The 12,014-nt window shown below is 33.7% G+C and overlaps 1 protein-coding gene and 1 pseudogene across 1 annotated transcript in view; both read left to right on the top strand.

The window, feature by feature from the left end:
* The window catches only part of DNAJC1 (DnaJ heat shock protein family (Hsp40) member C1), a 205,241-nt gene that overhangs the window by 60,566 nt on the left and 132,661 nt on the right, over positions 1-12,014 (top strand). The window lies entirely within an intron of this gene.
* LOC111742539 lies at positions 4,956-5,074 on the top strand (annotated as a pseudogene).

Here is a 12,014-nt window from a genome sequence, read left to right as displayed (position 1 = left end):
TTTTTTTTTTTTTTTTTTTTTTTTTTTTTTTTTTTTTTAGTTCTAAGCTATTATTAGGTTGTCTCTTATGGCATATCTCTTCTGTTTCAAGAACACTTACTAAACACATATAACAACCAATCAAAATATATTTAGATTTAACTATATGTGGTGATTTACTGCTCAACACTGTATTCCATTTTGACTTTTATTATTAAAATTTTAAAACATACACAGACGTAGGGAGAATAGTTTAATGATCTCATATGTTCATCTCTTCAATTTAACAGTTATCAGCATTTTGGTACATTACCCATTTTTTCTAAATTATTTAAACATAAATATCTCACTTCATGGCATTTTATTCACCTCTTAGATAAAGACTTTTTCTTAAAGAATCATGATACAAGGATCCCACCAATAAAATTAATAATTCCTCAATGGCACCTACTAAGCAGTCCTTATTCACATGTTCCCAGTTGTCTCAAAAGGTCTTTTTACCTTGGTTTTGTTTGAATCAGAGATCGAACAAGGTCCATACATTACATTTGGTTGTTCTGGCTCCCTTTACTATGCAACTGTCCCTTTTGCTTTTTTACCCCTGCCATTAACTTGTTAAAGAGACCTCCTTTTCAAGATAAATTAGTTACAAAATATAGTCTGAGATAACTAATATGGTTACTAGAAATGATGATTCTGTTTGTGAATAGTTGATCTGATGTTCCTGGCAACTTGGTCCCCCAGAAATTAGATATTAGAAGCAGCTGTCTCTTAAGACTGCAATCTTTGTTTGCATTTTGGAGCATGCTTACTTTTTCAGTCTTATGGGGCAGGCAGAGGTTTGTCCAACTTAAATGAACATGTTGTGAATCCAAATTTATTTCAGTACAAGTTAAAAATATGAGAGGAGAATACATTCCTCTTTTACTTTACTGGAAATTATCTGATTTGTCAACAAATCATTCTTACTGACTTCGACTTTCAAAGAATAATCAGATATATATTGTATGTGAGCATCAGTAACCAGGATTTTGATATAGGCTAAGCTATCATTGATTCCTGTACAGTTTCAAGCTAAGAAAAGTCACTTAAAAAACTATAATCTTACATGAATTTCAATAGATTTCTCCAAAGACAATTGACTTTGATCTATATGGAAGAACCCAGAGCTTCTCCCTGATTCTTTTGTAGCAGAATAGCCATAGAAGCCCAGATTTAAAATTTATCACAAAGTAAACTATTTACTCATTTTTATTTACCATGGAATATCATTATTTGTAAAGCATCGTCCTTTTACAATTTATTTTGAATTTTCTATGCACCTGGCATAAAAATCCGATAGTCTTGAACATATATGAACACAAGTGTCCTGCCTTATCCTCCTGGTTCACTGACCAGAGACAACTCCCTTTAAATGTCTCTATTATTTAATTCTGGTGGTGAAGCACTTGTACCCAGGCACATAGGTTTGTGTTGGTTGGTTGGTTGGTTGGTTGGTTGGTTGGTTGGTTGGTTGGTTGGTTGGTTTTGGCAGGTGGACTCTGTTGACTGATAAATTCAAGTGAAAAGGCCAGAATAAAGAGGACAAAGTCATTAAGAGTTTAGCTTGAGCTTTTACTCAGTTATATCAGATGTGAAAATGAACCAAGGACCTAATCAGAAAGATCACGTGGAATTACTAACTTTGAGGCAGTTGACATTGGGTAGTAACATTACACAAATTAAGATTCCCAGATGTCAACCAGAATTTTAAGTTCCCCAACTATGTACCTAAATATATAGTTTAAATAATTACAGTCTTTCCTCCTCCTCATTGAAACTGATAGCCAAATACATGTTCTTCTCTTAGATTTAATATCCTTGAGTTTTTTCAAGGCAATAGGAAGTTTTATTTTACAAAGTTTACCTTGGTCACATCATGGGTAAGTCTTCTGATTTTTGTTTGTTTAACTAGTCATATATTTTTCTACCACCTGGCAGACCTTAAAAAAAAAAACAAAAAACGATGAGTCTCACATTGCGGAGATACTAAGTAGAATGAATTTTAGATTATTGGTATTCCATTGATATAAACCAGGGGTCAACAAACCGTGGGCCAAAACCAGCCACTACCTGTTTTGAAAGTAAAAGCATATTGGGACACTACCACACCCATTTGTTTGTGTATTGTCCGTGGCTGCTTGCTCACTACAGTGGCAGAATTTAATAGTTACAACAGACTCTCAGCCCGCAAAGCCTGAAATATTTACTGTTTGGCCTTTACAGAAAATGTTTGTCAGTCCCTGATATAAAGTAAAATAAGACATCTCTCTTGGGTTACTTAAGGCAGAGTTTTCAGTGCTCTTACCTTGCAAAACTTCTGTGAAGCTAGGGATTGTGTTTATTTTGTTTATCATTATATCTTTAATGCTTACATGTAGTAGGTCTTCAGTAAATATTGTCAAATCAATAAATGAAAAACTTCTAAATCCATTTTCTTTTCCTCAGTTCTCTAGTCTTCATGGACTAAAGCACAAATCCAAATAAACTGCAAGTCAGATTTGCCAACTGAATGAAGGAGAAATTGTAGCTTTCTGTTTCTACTAAATAGTTTCATTTACTCAGCATCAACTATGCACCAGATCCTATGCTAAGCACATTATTCACATACGTATAATTTAAACATCACAGCAATCTTTTAGGTGTTGTAGCATTATCATCCCCATTTTACAGATGGGAAATTGAGACTGAGGTAATTTGTCAAAACTCACATAGCTAGTAAGTGGCTTACATATGTTCAAACCCATACATTTGAGCTGCATCAGGTCCTTACTAATCCTGTTTTTCAGATCCCCAGAGATAATGGCTTCATTTGATGTAGATATCATAATTTACATTAGAAGATAATCAAGGAGTAATCATATGATATGCAGAAAATAGTCTTTAACTTTAGAAGAGGTAGCATGGGAGATGAGACTAAATTTCTTCCACTTACTACCTGTGTAATATTGGACAAATTAGCCTCAGTTTGAGTCAGTTTGAGGCCAGTTCTCTTTAGGAGATAATAATTATACCTATCACAAAGGGTTAATTCCATATATATTTATATACCTCTATACATATATACACACACGTGTGTGTGTGTGTATAGGCTAAAGTAATGCCTAGCACATAGTGTTTCTGCATTGTTTCAATTTTTAAAAATTGAAATAAAGTTCATGAAACATAAAATTCACCATTTTAACCATTTTAAAGTGTACAATTCAGTGATTCCCATTATGTTCACGGTGTTGTGCAGTCATCTGATCCCAGAACATTTTCATCACCCCAAAAGAAACTATGTATTCAGCAGTCAGTCTCCCTTCTTCCTTCTTCCCAGTCCCTGGGGACTACTGATTTGCTTTCTGTCTCAATGTGTCAATGGACAGTTAAAATAGACTCATACAATATGTGGCTTTCGTGTCTGCTGTTTTTCACTTAACATAATGTTTTCAAGGTTTATTCATGTTGTAGCATGCATCACACCTTCATCTCTTTTTATGTGTGAATAATCATTGTATGAATGTACCTTTATTCATTGTATGAATGTACCTTTACCACATTTTGTTTGTTCATTCATCAGTTGGTGGACAGTTGGGTTGTTTCCACTTGTTGACTATTGTGAAGAATACTGCTATGAACATTTGTGTACAGATTTTTGTTTGAACACCTGTAAACGTTTAGGAATGTAATTACTAGGTCTATGATAATTCTGTTTATTATTTTTAAGGAGCTACCAAACTTTTGCACAGTGGCTGCAAAGTTTTAAGTATTGATGAAGTACAATTTCTCTGTTTTCTTTTGTTGCCTATCCTTTTGATGTCATAGCTAAGAATTCATTGTAAAATCAAAGGTCATATAGATTTGCCTCTGTTTTATTCTAAAAGTCTTATAGTTTTAACTCTTACATTTGTGACTTCGATTCATTTCAAGTAAATTTTTGTATATAGTGCAAGCGAAGGGTCCAACTTCATTTTTTTGTTTGTGGCTATCCAGTTGTCTCAACATAATTTGTTGAAAAGACTGTTCTTTCTCTATTGAATGATCTTGGCACCCTTTGTTGAAAATTAATTGACCATAGATGAATAGGTTTATTTCTGGACTTCGAATTCTTCTGTTGAGCTATATGTCTTTCCTCATGTCCTGACCACTCTGTTTGATGACTGTAGCTTTATAGTCAGTTTTGAAATCAGAACATATGAGTCCTCTAATTTCATTGTTTGTTTTCAAGCTGTTGTAACTCTTCTGAGACTCTGGCATTTTCCTACGAATTTTAGGATAAGCATTTACATTTCTGTAAATTGCCAGGTGGGATTTTGATAGGAATTGCATTGAATCTGTAGATCAGCTGGGGAAGTATTGCCATCTTAACAATATTAAGTCTTTCCATCATGAACATGGATGTTTCTTCATTTATTTAGATCTTCTTTCATTTCTTTCAGCAATGTTTTGTCGTTCACAGTGTATAATGTTACACTTCTTTTGTTAAACTTAATCCCAAATATCTTATTCTTTCTGATGCTTTCATAAAGGTTTGTTTTCTTAATTTCATTTTCAGATTTTTTTGTTGCTAGTGTATAGAAATACAATTGATCTTATTATGTTGATCTTGTATCCTACAACTTGTTGAATTCGCTTACAGTCTTGCACCATATAATGATGTTTTGATCAATATTGGACTGCATTTATAATGGAGTTGAAAATTTTTCTGTCACCTATAGACATTATAGCCATCGTAACATCATAGTGCAGTGCATTATTCACATGTTTGTGATGATACTGGTGTAAACAAACCTACTGGGCTGCCAGTCATATAAAAGTATAGCATATACAATAATGTACAGTACATGACACTTGATAGTGATTATAAACAACTATGTTACTTATGTATTTACTATACTATACTATTTATTGTTATTTTAGAATATACTCTTTCTACTTACTAAAAAAAGAGTTTGGTCTACAGCCATGCCACCCTGAACAAGCCTGATCTCATCTGATCTCGGAAGCTAAGCAGGGTAGGGCCTGGTTAGTACTTGGATGGGAGACCACCTAGGAAGACCATATGCTGTAGGTGTAAAATAAAAAATAAGGGATTGTAATCTGACAGGGTCCTTGCCATCTGCGAGGTCAACTAAGGGTTGCCTTGCCAAAGGAAAAAAAAAAAATGTTCGTTGTAAACCAGTATGCCGTGTTACGACAGCAGCATCCTCATACCTCTGTGTTAATTTTGTGGTGTTTTGTACAGTAACATGCATGGTATACAGGCTTATAGTGTAGGAGCAGCAATAGGCTATAACATATAGCCTAGGTGTATAGTAGGCTATAGTATCTAGGTTTGTGTAAGTACATTCTGTGATGTTCACACAGGACAAAATTGCCTAATGACAAATTTCTCAGAAGGTATTCCTGTCGTTAAGCAGCGCATATCTATTAGCTCTGATTCATATTCTGTGATGCTTTAGAATTTTCTGTTGATAGAATCATGTCACCTGTGAATACAGAGAGTATTAATTCTTCCATTCCTATTTGGATGCCTTTTATTTCTTGACTAATTGCTTAGGCTAGAACTTTCAGTACAAAGGTACTGAAATTAGCAGATATCCCTCTTATTAATGACCTTAGGAAAAAGCTTTCAGACTTTCTCCATTAAGTATGAGGTTAGCTATGGGTTTTTCATAGATGCCCTTTATCAGCTTGAGAATGTTCCCTTCTACTCCTCGTTTAGTGTTTTGTCATCAAATAATGTTGGATTTGATCATATGTTTTTTCAGCATTAATTGAGATTTTTTTCCCTTCATTTTATTAATATGATGTATTGATACTGATTGATTTTCATACACTGTACCACTCTTGAATTAACTAGATAAATCTCGCTTGGCCATGGTATAAAATCCTTTTTATATGCTGCTGGACTTGGTTTACTAGAAGTATGTTGAGGAATTTCGCATCTGTATTCAAAGAGATATTGGTATATAGTTGTCTTTTTTTGTGGTGTTTGTCTGGCTTTTGTATCAAGGTCCCATAGAATGAGTTAGGAAGCCTTCCTTCCTCTTCTATGTTGTAGTAGAGTTTGAAGAGGACTAGTGAGTTCTTTAAATGTTTGATAGAATTTACTAGTAAGTCATCTGGTTTTGAGATTTTGGCTTTTCTTTGTTAGGCTTTATTAGGATTTTTTGGTTTGGTTTGGTTTGGTTTTTGTTTGTTTGGGGTTTTTTTGTTTTTTTTTTTTAATTAACTGATCAACCACTTGTTATAAGTCAGTTCAGTTTTTCTATTTCTTTATGAGTCAATTTGTGTATTCCAGGAATTTATCTATTTTACCTGGGTTTTCTAATTGTTTGGCATACAGTTGTTCATAGTATTCTCTATAATTGTTTTCATTTCTGTTAGGGCGGTAACAGTGTCCTCACTTTCACTCTAGATTTTAGTCATTTGAATCCTCTCTCTCTCTCTCTCTCTCTTTCTCTTTCACTCTCTCTCACTCTCACTCTACTATAGGTTGGTCAATTTTGTTGACATTTTCAAAGAACCAACTCTTGGTTTTGTGGGTTATCTGATGTTTTTCGGTTCTCTATTTAATTTATCTCTCCTCTAATCTTTATTATTTCCTTTCTTCTACTTGCTCTGAGTTTAGTTTTGCTATTCTTTCTCTAGTTCCTTAAGGCAGAAGGTTAGGTTGAGATTTTTTGCATGTCATATTTATAGCTGTAAAATTTCTTCTGGGCACTGCTTTTACTGCACCCTAAGTTTTTGTCTATGTTGTGTTTATGTTTTATTCATATCAAAGTACTTTTCTATTTCCACAGTGATTTCCTTTTGACTTTTTTACAAAATTGAATATTGTGATTTAATTTAGCTCTCGCTTAATCCTTAGTCATCTTAAATTAGAAAAATAATTAACTTTTAACATTAATAAATTAAAACCTTTCAGAATGCATTAATCCAAAAGGAAATGATATGATCTTAATGTTTCAGTACCTTTCCAGTTTCAGTCTCAAACAATCTAAACATCAATGGAAAAAAATTCTCTAGATCTTTTTGGTTTTGTTCCTCAAGAGCACAATTTTCAGGCCTGCTAAATTTCTTTTTTGACTCATTGGTTGTCTATATGTTGTTTAATTTCCACATATTTGTGAATTTTCCAAATTTCCTTCAGTGATTGATTTCTAATTTAATCTTATTGTAGTTGGAGAAGATATTTTGTATGAGTTCTGTCTTTTAAAATTTATTGATTTATATTGTGGTCTAACATTGGGTCTGTCTTAGAGAATGTTCCATGTGTAATCTGCTATTGAATGGAATGTAATATAGATGTCTGTTAGATAGATCCACTGGTTTATACTGTTGTTTTAGTCTTCTATTTCCTGGCTAATTTTCTAATTTCTATAGTCATTATTGAAAGTGGGCTGTTGAAGTTTCCAACTATTACTGTGCAAGTAGTCGATTTCTCCCTTTAATTCTGTTAAATTTTTGCTTTATTGTGGAGGGGCTCTGTTGTTAGGAGCATATATGTTTATAATTGTTATATCTTCCTGATGGATTGACCTTTTTTTTATTATGTGATGTCCTTGTTTGTCTCTTGTAACAACTTTTGTCTTAAAGCACATTATTCTGTTAGTATAGACATCTCTTTTGGTTACTGTTTGCATTTAATATATTTTCCATCCATTCACTTTTACTGTCTTTGGTTTTAAAATGTGTCTTTTGGACACCATGTAATTAGATCATGTTTGTTTATAATCCATTCTGCCAGTCTCTGCCTTTTAATTGAGGAGTTTAACCATTTGCATTTAAAGTAATTACTGATAAAGATGGACTTACTTTTGCCATTTTGCTCTTTGTTTTCTATATGCTTTATATCCTCTTTGTTCCTCAATTTTGTCTTTACTGCTTTATTTTGTGTCACATTTCCTAATATACCATTTGATTTGCTTTTTGTTTCTTTTATTATAGTTTTCTTGTCCCCAGTGTTTGCCATTTGGGATTATAATTAACATCTTAATTTATGGCAATCTAGCTTGAATTAATACCAATTTAGTTTCAATCATGTAAAATATTTGGCTCCTATATAGCTCTGTTCCCCTTCCTTATATAGTTATTGTCACAGATTACATCTTAATACATCTAGGCCCATAGACATAGATTTATATTATTGTTTTGCTTAAAACATAGATTTATAATTATTACTTTAGTAGTTGTATTTTAAATCATATAGAAAAAATGGAGTTACCAAAAATACATGAATATTGACTTAAATATTTATATCATTATCTTTACCAGTGTTCTTTATTTCTTCACGCAGATTTAAGTTACTGGCTAGTATTTTTTCCTTTCAGTGAAGGACTCCCTGGAGCATTTCTTGTAGAGCAAGTCTACTAGCAATGAACTGTCAATTTTCTTTTAATTGGAATATCTTAATTTCTCTTTCATTTTTGAGGGATGATTTTGCAAAATATAGAATTCTTGGTTGACACTTTATTTTAGCATTTCAAATATGTCATTCCAGTACCTTCTAGCCTTTTCTGGTGAGAAATTAGCTGTTAATATTATTGAAAATCCCTTGTACATAATGAGTTGCTTCACTTGCTGCTTTCAGGATTCTTTCTGTTTTTATCTTTCAACAATTTGGTTATGATGTTTCTAGATGTGAATCTTTTTTTTAGTTCATCCTACTTAAAATTTGTTGAAATTCTTGGATGTCATAAAATTTTGGAAGTTTTCAGCAATTTTTTATTCAAATATCTTTTCCGTTCTTTTCTCTCTTCTTCCTCTTGGACTCTCATTATGTATATGTTGGTACTCTTGGTGGTGTCCCGCAGGTCTCTTAGGCTTCGTTCATTTTTCTTTATTCTTCTTTCTGCTATTTATATTGGGTAATCTCAATTTGCCAGTCTTAAATTTCATAGATTCTTTCTTCTGCTTGCTTGAATTTGATTTTGAGCCCCCTCTAGAGAAAAATTTTTGTTTCAGTTATGGTACTTTTCAAATCCAGAATTTCTCTTTGGTTTCTTTTTAAAATTCGTGTCTCTGTTGATAATATCAATTTGACGAGACATCATTCTCATACTTTCCTTTAGTTCTTTGGACATGCTATTGAGCATATTTAAAAACAGTTGATTTGAAAACCTTTTCTAGTAAGTTTAATGTCTGGGCTTCCTCAGGAGCGATTTCTCCCTATGTGTGGGCTATACCTTCTTTTTTCTTCGTATGCTTCTTAACTTTCAATGAATATTGGACATTTTGAATATATAATGTAATCAGATTCTCCTACATCACATTTTTTTTTTCATTTGTTTCTTTGGTTGGTATTGTTTAGTGATTTTTCTGAACTAAATTTCAGTGGCCATGTGTGGCCATGGACATCTCCATTTCATTAGCTTAGTGACCAGCCTTTAAGGAATCAGAGATTTCCTTAAAGGTTTGGAACCAGAAAAAAAAGCTCACAATCTTTGCTAGTGGGTTCTCTATATATGTTGGGGCATGCCTTCAACACTCAGTTTACAACTCTCTTTTAGCCTTCACTTTCTACTTGTGCATAGCCTGAGGATCAGCCAATAGTGAGAATTTAGGGCCTTCTCAGGTCTTTCTGAGTCTGTACTCCACCTGAGGCATACACATGGTCTTCTGGTTTCCAAGGAATTGGGGGAGTTTTTCAAAGCCCATATTCTCAAAGCATCTCACTCCCCAATCTTTACTCCCAAGCTTTTTGGTATGTCTGTTATATGCCCCAACTGCAATCTGTTGCCTCATTTGGCACCAGCTAATAAATTTGCCTTTAAATGTTTTCAACAAATGTCCTAGTTGTTTACCTCTTTTCTTTGGAAGAGTTTCTGTGATTGGTAAAATGAGGGTAGCCCTTTACACAATTTGTCAGGGAACCAACAGACAGGCCAGACGAACAACCATAGTTCTTTGAGTACAAAGTCCACTTTGCATCCTCTAGCACAAGGAACCCACACCAAGAATTCAGATTGGTGTCTTCAAGACCCTGAGAATCAGCTTGCCAGCTTACCTTGATTAAGTGCTTGCCTGAATGCTATAAACCTTTGACTAGTTTGAAGAGTTATGTAAGGTTGATTTGTACAGTTTTGCCAGAATATTTGCATTTTCTTTGCAAGGACAGGCCTTTGGAATTCCCCACTCTGCCATGTTCACCAATGTCCCATTGCACTATTTCAATGTTAACAAATGTATATTACTTTCATAGCTTTTTTAAGAATGAGTTTATGTCTTTTCTTTAGAAAGGTCATCCAGCTATTAAGATAATGCATGTCCAGCTTGCCAAAGAACCATATCCAATTTAGAAGGAAAAGAATTCTGTCCATTGAACCCAGTAGATCTCCTGATGTCCACGGTGTTAAATAAGAGCAATCCACCTATACCTGGCCCTATCAAAAATTTTTTTCTCTGCAAGCCAGAGAAATAAAAGGTCTTATCCACTGAGTGTGAGAGATAAATATTCTAACATTCAAGTCTGTAGTAGAAATATGATGATGTAAAATGTGTTAGAAAAGCTAGCACATATCAGGATCTTTACCTTTGAAAATGCAGTTGACTATATTCATAGTTATGTTGATGTTTTCCATATAGTTTTTCAGATCAGTAAGAATGTAACAGCTGTTCTCGCTGCTTTTCCAAAGCTGTAGCCCCTTTTGAAGGGATTCAACCCAGATCTACTAACTGAATCTAAAATGCCAACAGAGAGAGCTCTGATTCTGATACAACATTTTCTGGGTTTGAATACTATTTTCATCTACTTACCAGCAATATGAATTTATGCAAGTTATTTGACCTCTTTCTGCCTCATGTACCTCACCAGTAAAATGGACCTGATAACAACTATTCTTATAATTTTGTTATGAGGATAAAATAAGTTAAGTTTCACTAAGTAATGAACTAAAATACACACGTGAGCTAGCTTGAGTTGCGACTTGTCTAGAACATGTCTTTGCAGACAGGAAAATCTCTTGAGTTTTTCAGTTCTATCCTCTTATAGTGGAAGTTATTGGTGAAATAGCCCTAATAGACAGACTCTCAAGGAGAAAATATGCAGGCAATATTTGTCCATAGCCTGAGAGGCCTGTTCCTTAGGAGAAAACTGTACAGGTAAGTGTTGCAAAACAAAAACAGGTAGTTGAGGGACATCCTCCTGACGTGTAATGATCTAGGGGACCAGAAAGGTGGACCAAGATGGTGGGAGATAAAGCCAGAAAAATTGGGAAAGACAGATGATGAAGGCACTGGGAGTTACTGAAGGATTTGAAATAGGAGAGCCATCTTGTCACATTTACATTTAGGTACATACTGTGGCGGAAAAATGGGGGATTGGGGTCAGCATGGCAATACTGGAAGAAGGGAAATAAATGCCTTAGGTGACTATTAGTCATTTTTATTTTTAAGTAAATCATAGGTGTTCCATGATGAGCATGTGTTAATTTTGTAACACAAGAAAATACATAAGCTCTTATTTTGTAAGAAATTTACTTTGGAATTTCTCTGTGATGTAGTCCCAATTTAATAAAATCTGAAATTAATGTCCCAGTAAGAGAATGATTATTCATTTGACACATGACCTCCTTCCTCAACAAAATTTCCATCACAGATTTTCAGTAAATAATCATCTTTTTCTATTATATGTTACCTATTTCTTATGTATAGGCAATACATCATTTCCATTTAGCAAATTTGAATGAAAATTATAACCATATTACCCACAAAACTTACTGTGCCCTTCACAAGTCACAAAGCTATTCACACCTAAGTTGAAACTTTTATGTCTATTGATAGCTGGTAGCAATAAGCTCCAGAAAATCGGTAATGAAAATAATGGTTTATAAAGAATGCTTGACAGACTGATTATGGTCTTACGTTGCCTTTTTTCAGCTCCGTTTCATTAACAGCTATTTAGTGCCAGTTACACAGGTTTTGGTTTTGGTTCTTTAGTCATTTGAACTTTTTAGTAAAGTAGTTTTAGGACTTAATTGGACAAATATTCAGCTATAAAATGAGGTCAA

The sequence above is a fragment of the Pteropus vampyrus genome, unplaced genomic scaffold (assembly GCF_000151845.1).
Source record: "Pteropus vampyrus isolate Shadow unplaced genomic scaffold, Pvam_2.0 Scaffold96, whole genome shotgun sequence".
Lineage (NCBI taxonomy): Eukaryota > Metazoa > Chordata > Mammalia > Chiroptera > Pteropodidae > Pteropus > Pteropus vampyrus.
This window is presented reverse-complemented; position numbering and strand designations above follow the sequence as displayed.